This window comes from Microchirus variegatus (genome assembly GCF_963457635.1).
Source record: "Microchirus variegatus genome assembly, chromosome: 10".
Classification (NCBI taxonomy): Eukaryota; Metazoa; Chordata; class Actinopteri; order Pleuronectiformes; family Soleidae; genus Microchirus; species Microchirus variegatus.
In genome coordinates, this window is record NC_139811.1 from 2,107,604 (window position 1) to 2,122,458 (window position 14,855).

Genomic DNA, 14,855 nt, shown 5'->3' on the forward strand with positions numbered 1-14,855 from the left:
TATGTACATATATATGATGTCTGATATGATGCAGTGGGAGTGTGAACATAAACCATATGATGTTGGGCCGTGGGCGAGGATGAATACATGAATACATAAAGACGAGGTAATCCTCTCTGCTCTGCTGTGGTTAATCTGATTTTCTTTTGTTTGCTGTTTTTAAACCATCACAATAATAATAACAATAATAGTAAAAATAGAAAAAATAGTTCTTCTGACTTCTTTAATCACAAAACTTTGACCTAAATCCTCCGTCATCCTGACTTTAATCACAACTATTTCCTAAGAGTTGTTAGAAAAAAAAGTCAATAATTCTCAGTTTAAAAGATTTAAATCTGACTTTATTCTCAGAATTATTGACTTTTTCCTCATAATTTTGAATTCAATCACAAAAACTCTCACTTTAATCACATAATCCTGACTTTAATCTCAACTCTTTCCTCAATATTATGAGGGAAAAGTCATAATCCTGACCTAATTCACATTATCCCGACTTTAATCTCGGAATTCAGAATTTTGAGAGAAAATTCTGAATTCTGAGATTAAAGTTGGATTAAAGTCGTTTTATCTTTTTATTTTGTTTTCAAAAACCATGTGGCACTAATCCTCTGCCATATAGAGATGTCAGTGGATTTTTAATAAAAATGACGTGAGATTATTGTGATAATAGATTAATGGATAATCCAGTAAAGACGCAGGGAAACACACTTGTCGTTCAAACTATTTCACTTTCAGATCTCACGGAAACTCTCATGAATAACTGCAAATTAATCCCATAAAGGGACATTTCTCCAAGTTTTCAACACTTTTACAAACACAGATGCATCGATCTCGATGGCATCTCACACGCCTACTGACAACAACAGAAAATCATGTGTTTATTAATTCAGTGGCACATAATTTGTGCATTAAAGTGTAAACGTGGATTAACGACTTACTGGTGTAGACGTTTAGTTAAAGAGTAAAATACTCGACAGGAAGAAGAATCTCTGCTTCATAAGTGTATTTTTTATCTCATCTGACCTCAGGTTAAAGGGTCAGAGAACAGAGGGCAGATTAAAAACTCTCCTCTTCCTCGACACGACGACACAGAGAAGACGCCGCCTTCTCTCGCCTCCCTGGGGTTAAAGAGGTGATGGAGGGGGAGGAAGAGGAGGAGGAGGAGGAGGAGGAGGATCATAATGATTGGCACCTGTGAAAGGAGGCGAATCAGAGAGAATCAGCCGAGGCTCACTGTGACCTGACTGTTATTAGGTGCCAAAATGAAATGACCGCTGCAGCAACGGCTGCTTCAAGAAATCATTTAAGCAGTCGCTGCTGACACACGCACACGCACGCACACACACACACACACACAAAGATATCTATATATATCTATACACATATAATATAAAAAGCAGATTTTTGAATGTGGAAGTAACTACGAGTGCCACCTCCTGTGTTTAAACCTCTGCTGGACGCTCGATGACGGGGACGCAGGCGAGTCCACGAGGGACAATTTATACAATCGTACAATAACATAAAAGATTAAAGATAAAAGAGCTGGCTGAGATTAAAACACGATCCGATACGATATGACATGGTACGATACGACGCGACGCAGGACGACACAGTACGACACGTCACGACCGAATATGATACTGTACGATATGACACAGTACGATATGTCGCGACACAGTACGGCACGTCACGACCGAATATGATACAGTACAACGCGACACAGTACAGTACGATACAGTGTGATACGTCACGACACAGTACGATACGAAACGACAGTACGATACAACACAGTACGATAGTACAATACGACACGACATGATACGTCACGACACAGTACGATACGAAACGACACAGTACGATAGTACAATACGACACGACACAGTACGATAGTACAATACGACACGACACAGTACGATACGTAACGACACAGTATGATACGACAAGACAGTACGATACGAAACGACACAGTACGATAGTACAATACGACACGACACAGTACGATAGTACAATACGACACGACACAGTACGATACGACACAGTACGATAGTACGATACGACACGACACAGTACGATACGAAACGACACAGTACGATACGACACAGTACGATAGTACAATACGACACGACACAGTACGATAGTACAATACGACACGACACAGTACGATACGACACAGTACGATAGTACGATACGACACGACACAGTACGATACGAAACGACACAGTACGATACGACACAGTACGATAGTACAATACGACACGACCTAGTGCAATACAGTACGATACGACACGACACGACAACACAGATGATACAGTTTGATACGATACGACACAGTAGGATATAGTACAACACGACACAATACGATACAGTACTATACGACATGACACAGTACGATACGACACAATACAGTACGACGCGACATGATAGTATGATATAGTACGATACGATACAACAGTACGACACAATATGACACGACACAGTACGATACGACATAGTACGATACCACACGACACTCACCCTCACCCTCACCCTCAGCCTCACCCTCAGCCTCACCCTCACCCTCAGCCTCACCCTCAGCCTCAGCCTCACCCTCACCCTCAGCCTCAGCCTCAGCCTCAGCCTCTCTGCTCATCAGTCGTGTCTCGGTTACTTTTTCCTCATTTGTCGTCTCCACAGCGTCCGAGCTCGGCGTCCTCTCCAGAGACTGCTTCACTCCTGACTTCCATTGTTGTGTCTCTGCAGCGCTCTCAGTCGTCTCAGTCGTCTCAGTCGTCTCTGGCCTCTGCACAAACATATCGATCACGTCCACCTCCCCTTCCCTTTGTCACCTTTTCTGTCCTTTGCTAAAAATACATTTTCACAACCAGCGACCACTGCCCCCCTCCTACGTCCTGTGATCCCCCCCAACACCTCCGCTTTAATCCTTTTCATATTTCTGTCTGGAATGCTTCTTTTATTTTTTGACCTCTGTAAGACTCCACGACCTTTAGACGCCTCTGAGGTCACAGGAACGCCTGTTAAATAAGTATCTTTGAATGATTCATCTATTTATTTATTTTTCTACTCTTGTTTTACAACAACGACCAGGACAAATTCCTCATATTGTGTGAGGGAATACCTGCAAATATATACAATTAAGACGTTACGAGCATATATACGTGCTATATAAAGCACGTATATACAACGACGGAGAATTAGGGCCAAACTCAAAAGAAAAGAAAATCTAGAATAAAGTCGGAATATTAAAAAAGTTGCAACATTACGAAAATAAAGTAACAATATTATAAAAGTTGTAACAATACGAGAATAAAGTCGCAATATTAAAAAAGTCGTAACATTACGAGAATCAAGTCGTAACATGACAGGAATAAAGTCTTAATATTAAAAAAGTCGTAACATTACAAGAATAAAGTCGCAATATTAAAAAAAGTCGTAGCATTACGAGAATAAAGTCGCAATATTAAAAAAAGGCATAACTTTACCAGAATTAAGTCTTAACATTACGAGAATAAAGTTGCAATATTAAAAAGTCGTAACATTACGAGAATAAAGTCTTAACGTTCCGAGAATAAAGTTGCCTTATTAATAAAGTCGTAACATTACGAGAATAAAGTCGCAAATATTACGAGAATGAAGTCGCAATATTAAAAAAGTCGTAACATTATGAGAATAAAGTCGCAATATTACGAGAATAAAGTTGCAATATTAAAAAAGTCGTAACATTACGAGAATAAAGTCGTAACATTACGAGAATAAAGTCGCAAATATTACGAGAATGAAGTCGCAATATTAAAAAAGTCGTAACATTATGAGAATAAAGTCGCAATATTACGAGAATAAAGTCGCAATATTAAAAAAGTCGTAATATTACGAGAATAAAGTTGTAATATTACGAGAATAAAGTCGCAATATTAAAAAAGTCGTAACATTACGAGAATAAAGTTGTAATATTACGAGAATAAAGTCGCAATATTAAAAAAGTCGTAACATTAGGAGAATAAAGTTGTAATATTACGAGAATAAAGTCGCAATATTAAAAAAGTCGTAACATATCGAGAATAAACTTGCGATATTAAAAAAGTCCGAACTTTACGAGAATAAAGTCGTAATATTACGAGAATAAAGTCGCAATATTACGAGGATAAAGTCGCAATATTACGAGAATAAAGTCGCGATATTAAAAAAGTCGGAACTTTACGAGAATAAAGTCGTAATATTACGAGAATAAAGTCGCAATATTACGAGACTAAAGTCGCAATATTACGAGAATAAAGTCGCGATATTAAAAAAGTCGGAACTTTACGAGAATAAAGTCGTAACATTACGAGAATAAAGTCGTAACATTAAACGTTACTCATCCATGTCCGATAACCATGTCGTTTCACTGGCGATTTTCACCTTGGTTTAAAAATACTTGGGATTAATGACACATTTGTGTTTTATATATATATATATATATATAATGAAGTATTCTGGTTTGAAATACCTGCAATTTTTTTTTTTTTTCACCGTGACCTTTTTTTTTTACAATATCCATTCAGCTTTAAACCGAAAAACACAGTCTATAGATCTGGCTGTGAAGTGTTTTTCCCCCCATCTCTTAATGGCACCTCAGGAGTTCCACGCTGTTTTGAGTGGATGTCTATTTAAATCTGCTCTGGATGACTCTGCCTCCATTAGCCACTCATCCAGGGTTAAGTACTCGTCCACAACAGACAACCCTGCCCATCAGGTGACCCGCGGCTGCCGCTACGCCTTGATGGAGACACTTCAGTCGCCGCGGCGACCTTCTGGAAACCGCCCACAAATCGACCTTTCATGTACTAGCAGCACAAGTGTGTGTGTGTGTGTGTGTGTGTGTGTGTGTGGTCCAGTGATCTGGACAATATTGCAGCTACTTCAGCCCAAACTTGTTATTTCAGGAGGAAACACGGGGCCCGGCCCGGCCGTCTTTGCCGGTGACCTTCGCGCTTGTTATTGTCGCTTCTCGTCAGACGGAGATAAGAGAATGTGAGGCTCACAGGTGAGATCTCCATCATCACTGAGGGGTTTTAACGACTGTTTTACTCCGGAATTACACAAAGACAACGCACCGTCTGCACGCGTGAAGGCCTGCGTTATGTACTTCGTCTTTACATTAGGTCATCATATATATATATATACCCTCGAGAACCTCCTCTGTGCAGCAATTTCCTTTTATTGACCCCCTGTAAAGCGCCTGGATTGTGTAAACATGGAGAGGCTGTCGTGTTTTTATGAGCTAAAGAAACCTAATAACACGGCAATCAACATTTATGTCAACATTACTTAAGGATATTAATTTGTCGATTTATTATTAGGGACCTCATGCGCAAGGGTGCGATAGACTGAAATTGCTCAGATTCTTATTATTGTTTGGCCTCCTGCTGCTTTGATCTCGAATTTGACCCCGTAAACGTATGTGAAAACGGACAAAAATTCTTGAATTAATTGATACATTTTTTTTAAGAAAGTCAGCTCACTGTCAAAGTGCATCCTTGTTCAGGGCGATGCCGACTATTATTACCCAAGATTTCAAGTAATTCCAATAAACTTTTTTTCAAGAAGAAGAATCTCAGCTCACTGTCAAAGTCCATCAGAGAACATGAATGATTTCCTGAATTTCAAAAATTCATTAAAAATATTCCTTACAAGGTGTGCAAATATTTTCAACAGATCTTTGTTCAGGGCGATGCCGACTATTAGTAAGCAAAATTTCATGTAATTCCAAGAAACTTTTTTTTTTTTGAAGAAAGTCAGCTCATTGTCAAAGTCCATCAGAGAACATGGATCATTCCTTGATTTTTAAAAAAATCGTTAAAAATATTCCTTACAAAGTGTGCAAATAATTTCAACAGATCTTTATTCAGGGCGATGCCGTCTATTATGATGGTAAATGTCAAGTCATTCCAAGAACTTTTTTTTTTTTTTGAAGAAAGTCAGCTCACTGTCAAAGTGCATCAAGGAAAATGGATCATTTCCTGAATTTCAAAAATTCATTAAAAATATTCCTTACGAGGTGTGTAAATATTTTCAACAGATCTTTGTTCAGGGCGATGCCGACTATTAGTAAGCAAAATTTCATGTAATTCCAAGAAACTTTTTTTTTTTTTGAAGAAAGTCAGCTCATTGTCAAAGTCCATCAGAGAACATGGATCATTCCTTGATTTTTAAAAAAATCATTAAAAATATTCCTTACGAAGTTTGTAAATATTTTCAACAGATCCTTGTTCAGGGCGATGCCGTCTATTATTAAGCAAAATTTCATGGAATTCCAAGAAACTTTTTTTTTTTTTGAAGAAAGTCAGCTCATTGTCAAAGTCCATCAGAGAACATGGATCATTTCTTGAATTTCAAATATTCATTAAAAATATTCCTTACGAGGTTTGCAAATATTTTCAACAGATCTTTGTTCAGGGCGATGCCGTCTATTGTGATGGTAAATTTCAAGTAATTCAAAGAAACTTTTTTTTTTTTTTTTAAGAAAGTCAGCTCACTGTCCAAGTGCATCAGGGCAAATGGATCATTTCCTGAATTTCAAAAATTCATTAAAAATATTCCTTACGAGGTTTGCAAATATTTTCAACAGATCCTTGTTCAGGGCGATGCCGCCTATTATTAAGCAAAATTTCATGTAATTCGAAGAAACTTTTTTTTTTTTTTGAAGAAAGTCAGCTCATTGTCAAAGTCCATCAGAGAACATGGATCATTTCTTGAATTTCAAAAATTCATTAAAAATATTCCTTACGAGGTTTGCAAATATTTTCAACAGATCTTTGTTCAGGGCGATGCCGTCTATTATGATGGTAAATTTCAAGTAATTCCAAGAAACTTTTTTTTTTGAAGAAAGTCAGCTCACTGTCAAAGTTCATCAGAGAACATGGATCATTTCCTGAATTTCAAAAATTCATTAAAAATATTCCTTACAAGGTGTGCAAATATTTTCAACAGATCTTTGTTCAGGGCGATGCCGACTATTAGTAAGCAAAATTTCATGTAATTCCAAGAAACTTTTTTTTTTTTGAAGAAAGTCAGCTCACTGTCAAAGTCCATCAGAGAACATGGATCATTTGTTGATTTTTAAAAAAATCATTAAAAATATTCCTTACAAGGTTTGCAAATAATTTCAACAGATCTTTATTCAGGGCGATGCCGTCTATTATGATGGTAAATTTCAAGTCATTCCAAGAACTTTTATTTTTTTTTGAAGAAAGTCAGCTCACTGTCCAAGTGCATCAAGGCAAATGGATCATTTCCTGAATTTCAAAAATTCATTAAAAATATTCCTTACGAGGTGTGCAAATATTTTCAACAGATCTTTGTTCAGGGCGATGCCGTCTATCATGATGGTAAATTTCAAGTCATTCGGAGAAACTTTTTTTTTTTTTGAAGAAAGTCAGCTCATTGTCAAAGTCCATCAGAGAACATGGATCATTCCTTGATTTTTAAAAAAATCATTAAAAATATTCCTTACGAGGTGTGCAAATAATTTCAACAGATCTTTGTTCAGGGCGATGTCGTCTAATATGATGGTACATTTCAAGTCATTCGGAGAAACTTTTTTTTTTTGAAGAAAGTCAGCTCACTGTCAAAATCCATCAGAGAACATGGATCATTTCCAGAATTTCAAAATTTCATTAAAAATATTACTTACGAGGTTTGCAAATATTTTCAACGGATCCTTGTTCAGGGCGATGCTGACTATTTTTAAGCAACATTTCAAGTCATTCGGAGAAACTTTTTTTTTTTTTGAAGAAAGTCAGCTCACTGTCAAAGTGCATCAGGACAAATGGATCATTTCCTGAATTTCACAAATTGATTAAAAATATTCCTTAAGAGGTTTGTAAATATTTTCAACAGATCCTTGTTCAGGGCGATGCCGACTATTATGATGGTACATTTCAAGTCATTCGGAGAAACATATAGCCATGACAGTTTGTGTTGATATGAGATGATGTGTACAATAACCATGCATTTATGATGCAAAATTAATCTTTTCATTACAAATATCCAGTTTGGACCTGATATTAAGTGGTGGGCCGCATTAACTCTATTGGAGGGCCGTGGGTTTGAGACCTCTCAGTTAGAGTGACTTTTTGTTCCTCCATCCTCTCTACATCTGATTTCCTCCGTCTCCTTTTAAAATAATGAATCGGTGGAGTTTATCTATATATACGGTAAACAAATCAGTTAATGCAGAGCATGAATCTGCAATTTTGCAAAAGGCATTATTTAAAATAAATAAATAAATAAATAAATATAACGGCCACTGACATAAATAATTTGATGAGGAAAAAAAAACAAAAACTGGACAACATATTAAATCTGATCGCACTGTAACGAAAAAAGCGAGCCGTGACAATAATAAGCTCTGATGGGGGCCCTCTTATGGCCCATCGATTTCCAATAGCTGAGATCATAGAAAAGCTGGGGGGGTAATTACACTGTGCAAGCAGAGGTCGTCCTGAGCAAATATCATTATCATCAGATTAGAATGAAAGGCTGAGCGCGGGTCGAGCGCGCGGCGGGTGAAGGAGACCCAGAGGAGACGCTTCACACACACACACGCACACGCACACGCACACGCACACACACACACACACACACACACACACACACACACACACACACACACACACACACACACACACACACACACACACACACACACACACACTCTCCTGACCCTTCATCAGTCTCAATGTCCCCCACCTTGCTCCATCCTCCGTGGGTCAGCCCCTGCATCACACCAACACAAACAAGAGCAGGAGGCGGGGGTTGTTGGTTGGGGGACGGCGTAGGTCACCGAGGCACAACCATTCATCAGTGAGAGACAGGGGGGTATGATGAGACTGATACTACGGGGGTGGCAAACAGATAAACGGGGGGGGGGGGGACAACACAACACAACACAACAAGGAAGAGCAGATAGTCGCCGCGACATCAGGACGTAGCACTTGATCACAACCTTGGATGTCTTTAACCTCCGTTACATCAGTGTAGCTGTTGCCAACACGTGTGCACTGAACAAAAAACATAATTTAGTCGATATCTAAGGCATACCGAATCGACCAACCCCCCCCACCCCCTTTAGAGATGAAGAAGTCTAAAGAGGCTTCTTCAGTTCTGAAGAACCGGTGGGGAAAAAACAGGTATTTAACCTCTGAAGGCCCCGGTATATGTCCAGGGCCCTGTAGTACCCCACTTCCACCATCGGGTGGTGGTACAAGTCTGGACGCAGGGTATACGATGTGTTCACAGATGAAAAGGCCCGTCGGACAGGGATGTCGGGGTGTCAGGTTGGGGCTCGGATGACGGTCCTTGGCGACTACTTCTTCTGTTATCGAAATGCTTTTTTTCTGTTTGGTGGGCAGGGCTTAATACTACACCTACCCGTGGGGTGGAAGTTCAGTTTGCGCATGCGTGCACGCGCACCCAACGCGCGGTTCCAAAATCTGGGTATACCAGGGCCCTTGAGGCGGGATAGTGGTCTAGGGCAGTGTTTCCCAATCCTGGTCCTCAGGGAACACTGCCCTGCATGTTTTAGATGTTGCCCTGCTCCAATACACCAGATTCAAACAGTCCGCCATCGTCTTCAAGCGCTGCAGAAGCCTGATAAAGAGCTGTTCTGTTCTGAATCAGGTGTTTTTGGAGCAGGGCAACATCTAAAACATGCAGGACAGTGTTCCCTGAGGACCAGGGTTGGGAAACACTGCTCTAGAGAGTCGTTAAGTTGACCCATCCCTTCCAGTTCCAGGTTGTTTCAACGTTGTGTTGTGAATGGGTCATGAGGATCACCTCAACACAGCCAACTACTGAAGAAGACCATGACCTGGATGACTGGATGAGAAGGGTCATCCCTAACCTTAATCCGTGACCAGTTAATGATGACTAAACCTAAACTTAATCTCACCACAATCCAAATCTCAGCCTGAAACTTAAGTTCCACGGAAGTTCCAATTAACGCTGTTTTTTAGTGTGTATCTGCGTCATTACCTTGTTTATGAAGCCCTGAAGGTTCTAAACAAACAGTTCAGCCGCTGCTGAGAACGCTGTGTTTTATTGTAATCTCGGGCTCAGCGAGATCTCTGAAAAAACCCGGTCCGGTTACGTAAACACCGGTTCTCCTGAACAGCAGATCCTCCTGCTCCGGGCACTAGTCCGGGCACATCCGGTTGCGTACATTGAACCGCAGAAGAAGAACAACGTCCGTTGTGGAGGTGTTTCACGAGCGACAGTGTCTTCAGACTCTGGGTCAAAGGTCGTCAAAGGGACTGCGGCGGGGAGTCGTGAAGAAGCTATTTTTAAACACTGTTAAAACAACGTTTTGATAATGAGGAGCAGTGCATCAACCGTTCCAGAGGGGGGAGCTGTGCTTCTGAGAGCGGGTGTGCTGAATAGTACTGGCCAATCACAACACACTCTGTCTTCTGGGTGAGAGATTTGAGTCTGAAATATCGCGGCTCAGGAACAGCGTCAGAAAAGACAGATTTCTATCGGCTCGTTTACAGCAACTAGGAGGTTTTTGACCATAAAAACAAGCTAATGTATGTAAGTAGACCTCCATAACTAACATATATGTGCAACAGGACCACTCTGGGTCCGCTTTAAAACCCGGGATGAGACATGGATTCTTGTCTAGAGTGTTGTTCGGGGGGGGAAGGAACTTAAAAGCATGACCCAGACATCGTGGTCAATCATGGCTACCGAAGCGTTGTGGGTTATGCTTGAAAAGAAGACCCGTTCTTGGATGTCACGATCTGGACAACCATCCCTCTTCCACTACACGTCCGTCCATCATTTTCAACATTCATAATAAGGCAGTCACGACTAAATTAATCAGGTTCTGCCTCATTGGGACCAAGTTTTGATCTGCGTGAGGACTACTGGTCCTGACAAGGTCAGAGTTTATGTCAGAAATACAACACCACAAACACACACACACTCACACCTCACAGCCGTGCCGTCCCCCATTTTAAATAATTTCATACGTAAAATGCAATTTGAGAAGCTGGAACCAGGAAGGTTTTGGCATTTCATTTGATAAATGACTCAAAAGTGTGACCAGCGAATTCCCCCGTTAATCAATCAAAATAAAAAATGCCCGCTCCTGTTGCTGATTTATCACAAAGAAATGCACGGCGGTAAGAGCTAAAGACGTGGTTTTCACGATGAGAAATGAATAAACTTGTTTTTATTTCCACCGGCAAAGACGTCGCTGGCAGAAAAAAAAAACATCAGTTTCCTGCGCGCAGCTCGGTACATCAGCGGTGTCAGGTTTTATGAATAACATAACATGTGCATAAAAAGGAAAATAAGAGGCAAAAACTAGCAGCGCGTATCTAGTTTTGATTGTAACTGTCAGGGTTTGACCCGATCACACACACACACACACACACACAAAAAAAGGAATTCAGTAGAGTAGAGAATAAAAATGCACATTTTAAAAGACGCATACATTAAACGGCAGAATCCTCTCGCCGTCTTTGCCAAGATGTCATTTGCGGTTGAAACGGTGTGTGAAGAAGAAGACGATGAAGCATCCACAGGCGATTAGGTGGCAGGTGGGGGGGGGGGGGGGGTGAGGGGGGCGGTCCCAGCAGGGCCCACATCACCTCACCCGTCTTCCCTCACCCCGGGTTCCCTCCGCCACTGCCAACCCCCCCGCCTGTGAAACGCAGAGATCCTGCCGCGGAGGTTGCGAGTGCCACTCTGACGAGCGCGTGACGTCTCTATCTGTGGCGGCTCTGCGTGGGGGGGGGGCCGGCCCGGGCCCACCCCGCATTAGCATAAACACGGCAGTGCTGCTGTGGGGGTCCGCCTGTCAGGGGCTGTCACCGCCGAGGACAGAGAGGAGAGACGCCTCTGCATTAACCTCCGGGCTTATCTCACACTCTTTAAAAAAAAAAAAAAGTGGGGATTAGTGCTCCGTCAGGAATTGCTTTTGGGTCCTTGTCACTCCTGCGCGATTATTGAACTCCCTCCTCTTTACTCAAGACTATTATTCTCATCCTCCGCTGCCACTTACCCCGAAGGGAGGGAATCCCCGGGGGAGTTGAGAACGACAACCCGGCGAATCTTGGTTTTTCTTTGACTGTGGTGACACCATCGGTGACAGGCTGCCGCTGCATTGATTCCTGTGTTTACATGAGTGAGTGAGTGTGATTCACATGCATATTGTTATCAATTCTTACATATTGTTTGAAATGGATATGGAATGGTAATTTGTGTGCTTTAAAGAATAGTCGGGTGTCATCTGCGTACAGGTTGATAAAATAACATCATTTTTGAGATTGTGGGATTACACTTCTGTTACTTCCTGTGATTTTAACACCTGATTCATCAAATACTGTATGTGAATCTAACAATTAAGGCCACAAACAGAGACCTGGTGCAGTTCAATAAAAACCTGAACTAATTACGGCACCGTTATTAGTTAGTTGGACACCAAATTTTCACTTTGATTCATTAAATTCGTACCGGAGAAACTTCAATTGTCAGCACTTTAATTCTGAGTTTGCTGAAAAACACAGGTCACAGGAAGAGGTTAATTAAAAGGCGTTTGAAATAAAAAAAAGTTTTCAAAATAGACTAAAAGTGGAGACAAAACAAACAGCTTGAGATTCACCATTTTAACCAGCATCATGAAACAGCTGACGTGAGTGAGTGAGTGTGATTCACATGCATATTGTCATCAATTCTTACATATTGTTTGAAATGGATATGAAATGGTAATTTGTGTGCTTTAAAGAATAGTTGAGTGTCATCTGCGTACAGGTTGATAAAATAACAGCATTTTTGAGATTGTGGGATTACACTCCTGTTACTTCCTGTGGTTTTAACACCTGATTCATCCAATAAATACTGCAACAGAGACCTGGTGCAGTTCAAAACAAACCTGGACTAACTAATTATAGCAATTTGGACACCGAGTTTTCACTTTGATTTAATCAATTCGTACCGGAGAAACTTCAATTGTCAGCACTTTAATTCTGAGTTTGCTGAAACACACAGGTCACAGGAAGAGGTTAATTAAAAGGAGTTTGAAATAAAAAAAAGTTTTCAAAATAGACTAAAAGTGGAGACAAAACAAACAGCTTGAGATTCACAATTTTAACCAGCGCGTCATGAAACAGCTGACATGAGTGAGTGAGTGGAATTCACATGTATATTTTTATCAATTCTTGCAAATTGTTTGAAATGGATATGAAATGGTAATTTGTGTGCTTTAAAGAATAGTCGGGTGTCATCTGCGTACAGGTTGATAAAATAACAGCATTTTTGAGATTGTGGGGATTACACTTCTGTTACTTCCTGTGATTTTAACACCTGATTCATCCAATAAATACTGCAACAGAGACCTGGAGCAGTTCAAAACAAACCTGGACTAACTAATTATAGCAATTTGGACAAAAGTTTTCACTTTTGATTCATTAAATTCGTACCGGAGAAACTTCAATTGTCAGCACTTTAATTCTGAGTTTGCTGAAAAACACAGGTCACAGGAAGAGGTTAATTAAAAGGCGTTTGAAATAAAAAAAAGTTTTCAAAATAGACTAAAAGTGGAGACAAAACAAACAGCTTGAGATTCACCATTTTAACCAGCGTCATGAAACAAGCATATTTTTTTATCAATTCTTGCAAATCGTTTGAAATGGATAAGAAATGGTAATTTGTGTGCTGTTAAAGCTGCAGCAGGATCCTTTAAAGAATAGTCGAGTGTCATCTGCGTACAGGTTGATAAAAGATTGTGAGATTGTGATTTTAACACCCGATTCATCAAATACTGGATGTTACTACAACAATTAACAATAAAGGCCACCAGCAGAGACCTGGAGCAGTTCAATAAAAACTCACTAATTATAGCAAATTTGAACACCGAGTTTTCAGTTTGATTCATCAAATTCGTACTGGAGAAACTTCAATTGTCAGCACTTTAATACGGAGTTTGTTTAAAAACACAGGAAGAGGTTAATGAAAACGAGTTTGAAATAAAATAGACAAAACAAACACCTTGAGATGCGCAGTTTTAACCAGCGTCATGAAACAGCTGACATGAGTGGGATTCAAATGCATATTGTTATCAATTCTTACATTATTGTTTGAAATGGATCCTGCAGCAGGAAAGAATAGTCGAGTGTCATCTGCGTACAGGTTGATAAAATAAGAACATTTTTGAGATTGTGATTTTAACACCTGATTCATCAAATACTGTATGTTACTGCAACAATTAACACTAAAGGCCACCAACAGAGACCTGGAGCAGTTCAATAAAAACCTGGACTAACTAATTACGGCAATTTGAACAGCGAGTTTTCACTTTGATTCATTAAATTCGTACTGGAGAAACTTCAATTGTCAGCACTTGGTAACGCTTTCTTTTACAGTCCCCTAATTACCTGGTATTTAGCTGGTAAATTCATGGTAACACCAAAGTGTTACTGGGTAATTACCAATGGTAATAAGAAAGTAAATACAGTGAAACTGTTGCCAAAATACTGGGCATTTACCTGGTAACTATATAGTTAATTATAGCGTGTTATTACTGCTGTTAATAAGAAGGTATGTACAGCTAAACTATGGCAAAACTATGGTAAATGTAAGTGTATTATTGGGTTATAAACTGGTAATAAGCAGGTACCTACAGTCCCCTAATTACTAGCTATTTACCCAAGGGGTAATCTAACAAACCTAACCCTAAAAATGTGTGTAATTACATGGAAACAAGCTTGGCTTTCTTTTACAGTACAGTTTTACTTTACTTACCGAGTACATTACCGTGCATTACCCAGTATTTTGGCAACGGTTTCACTGTATTTACTTATCTTATTACCCTTGGT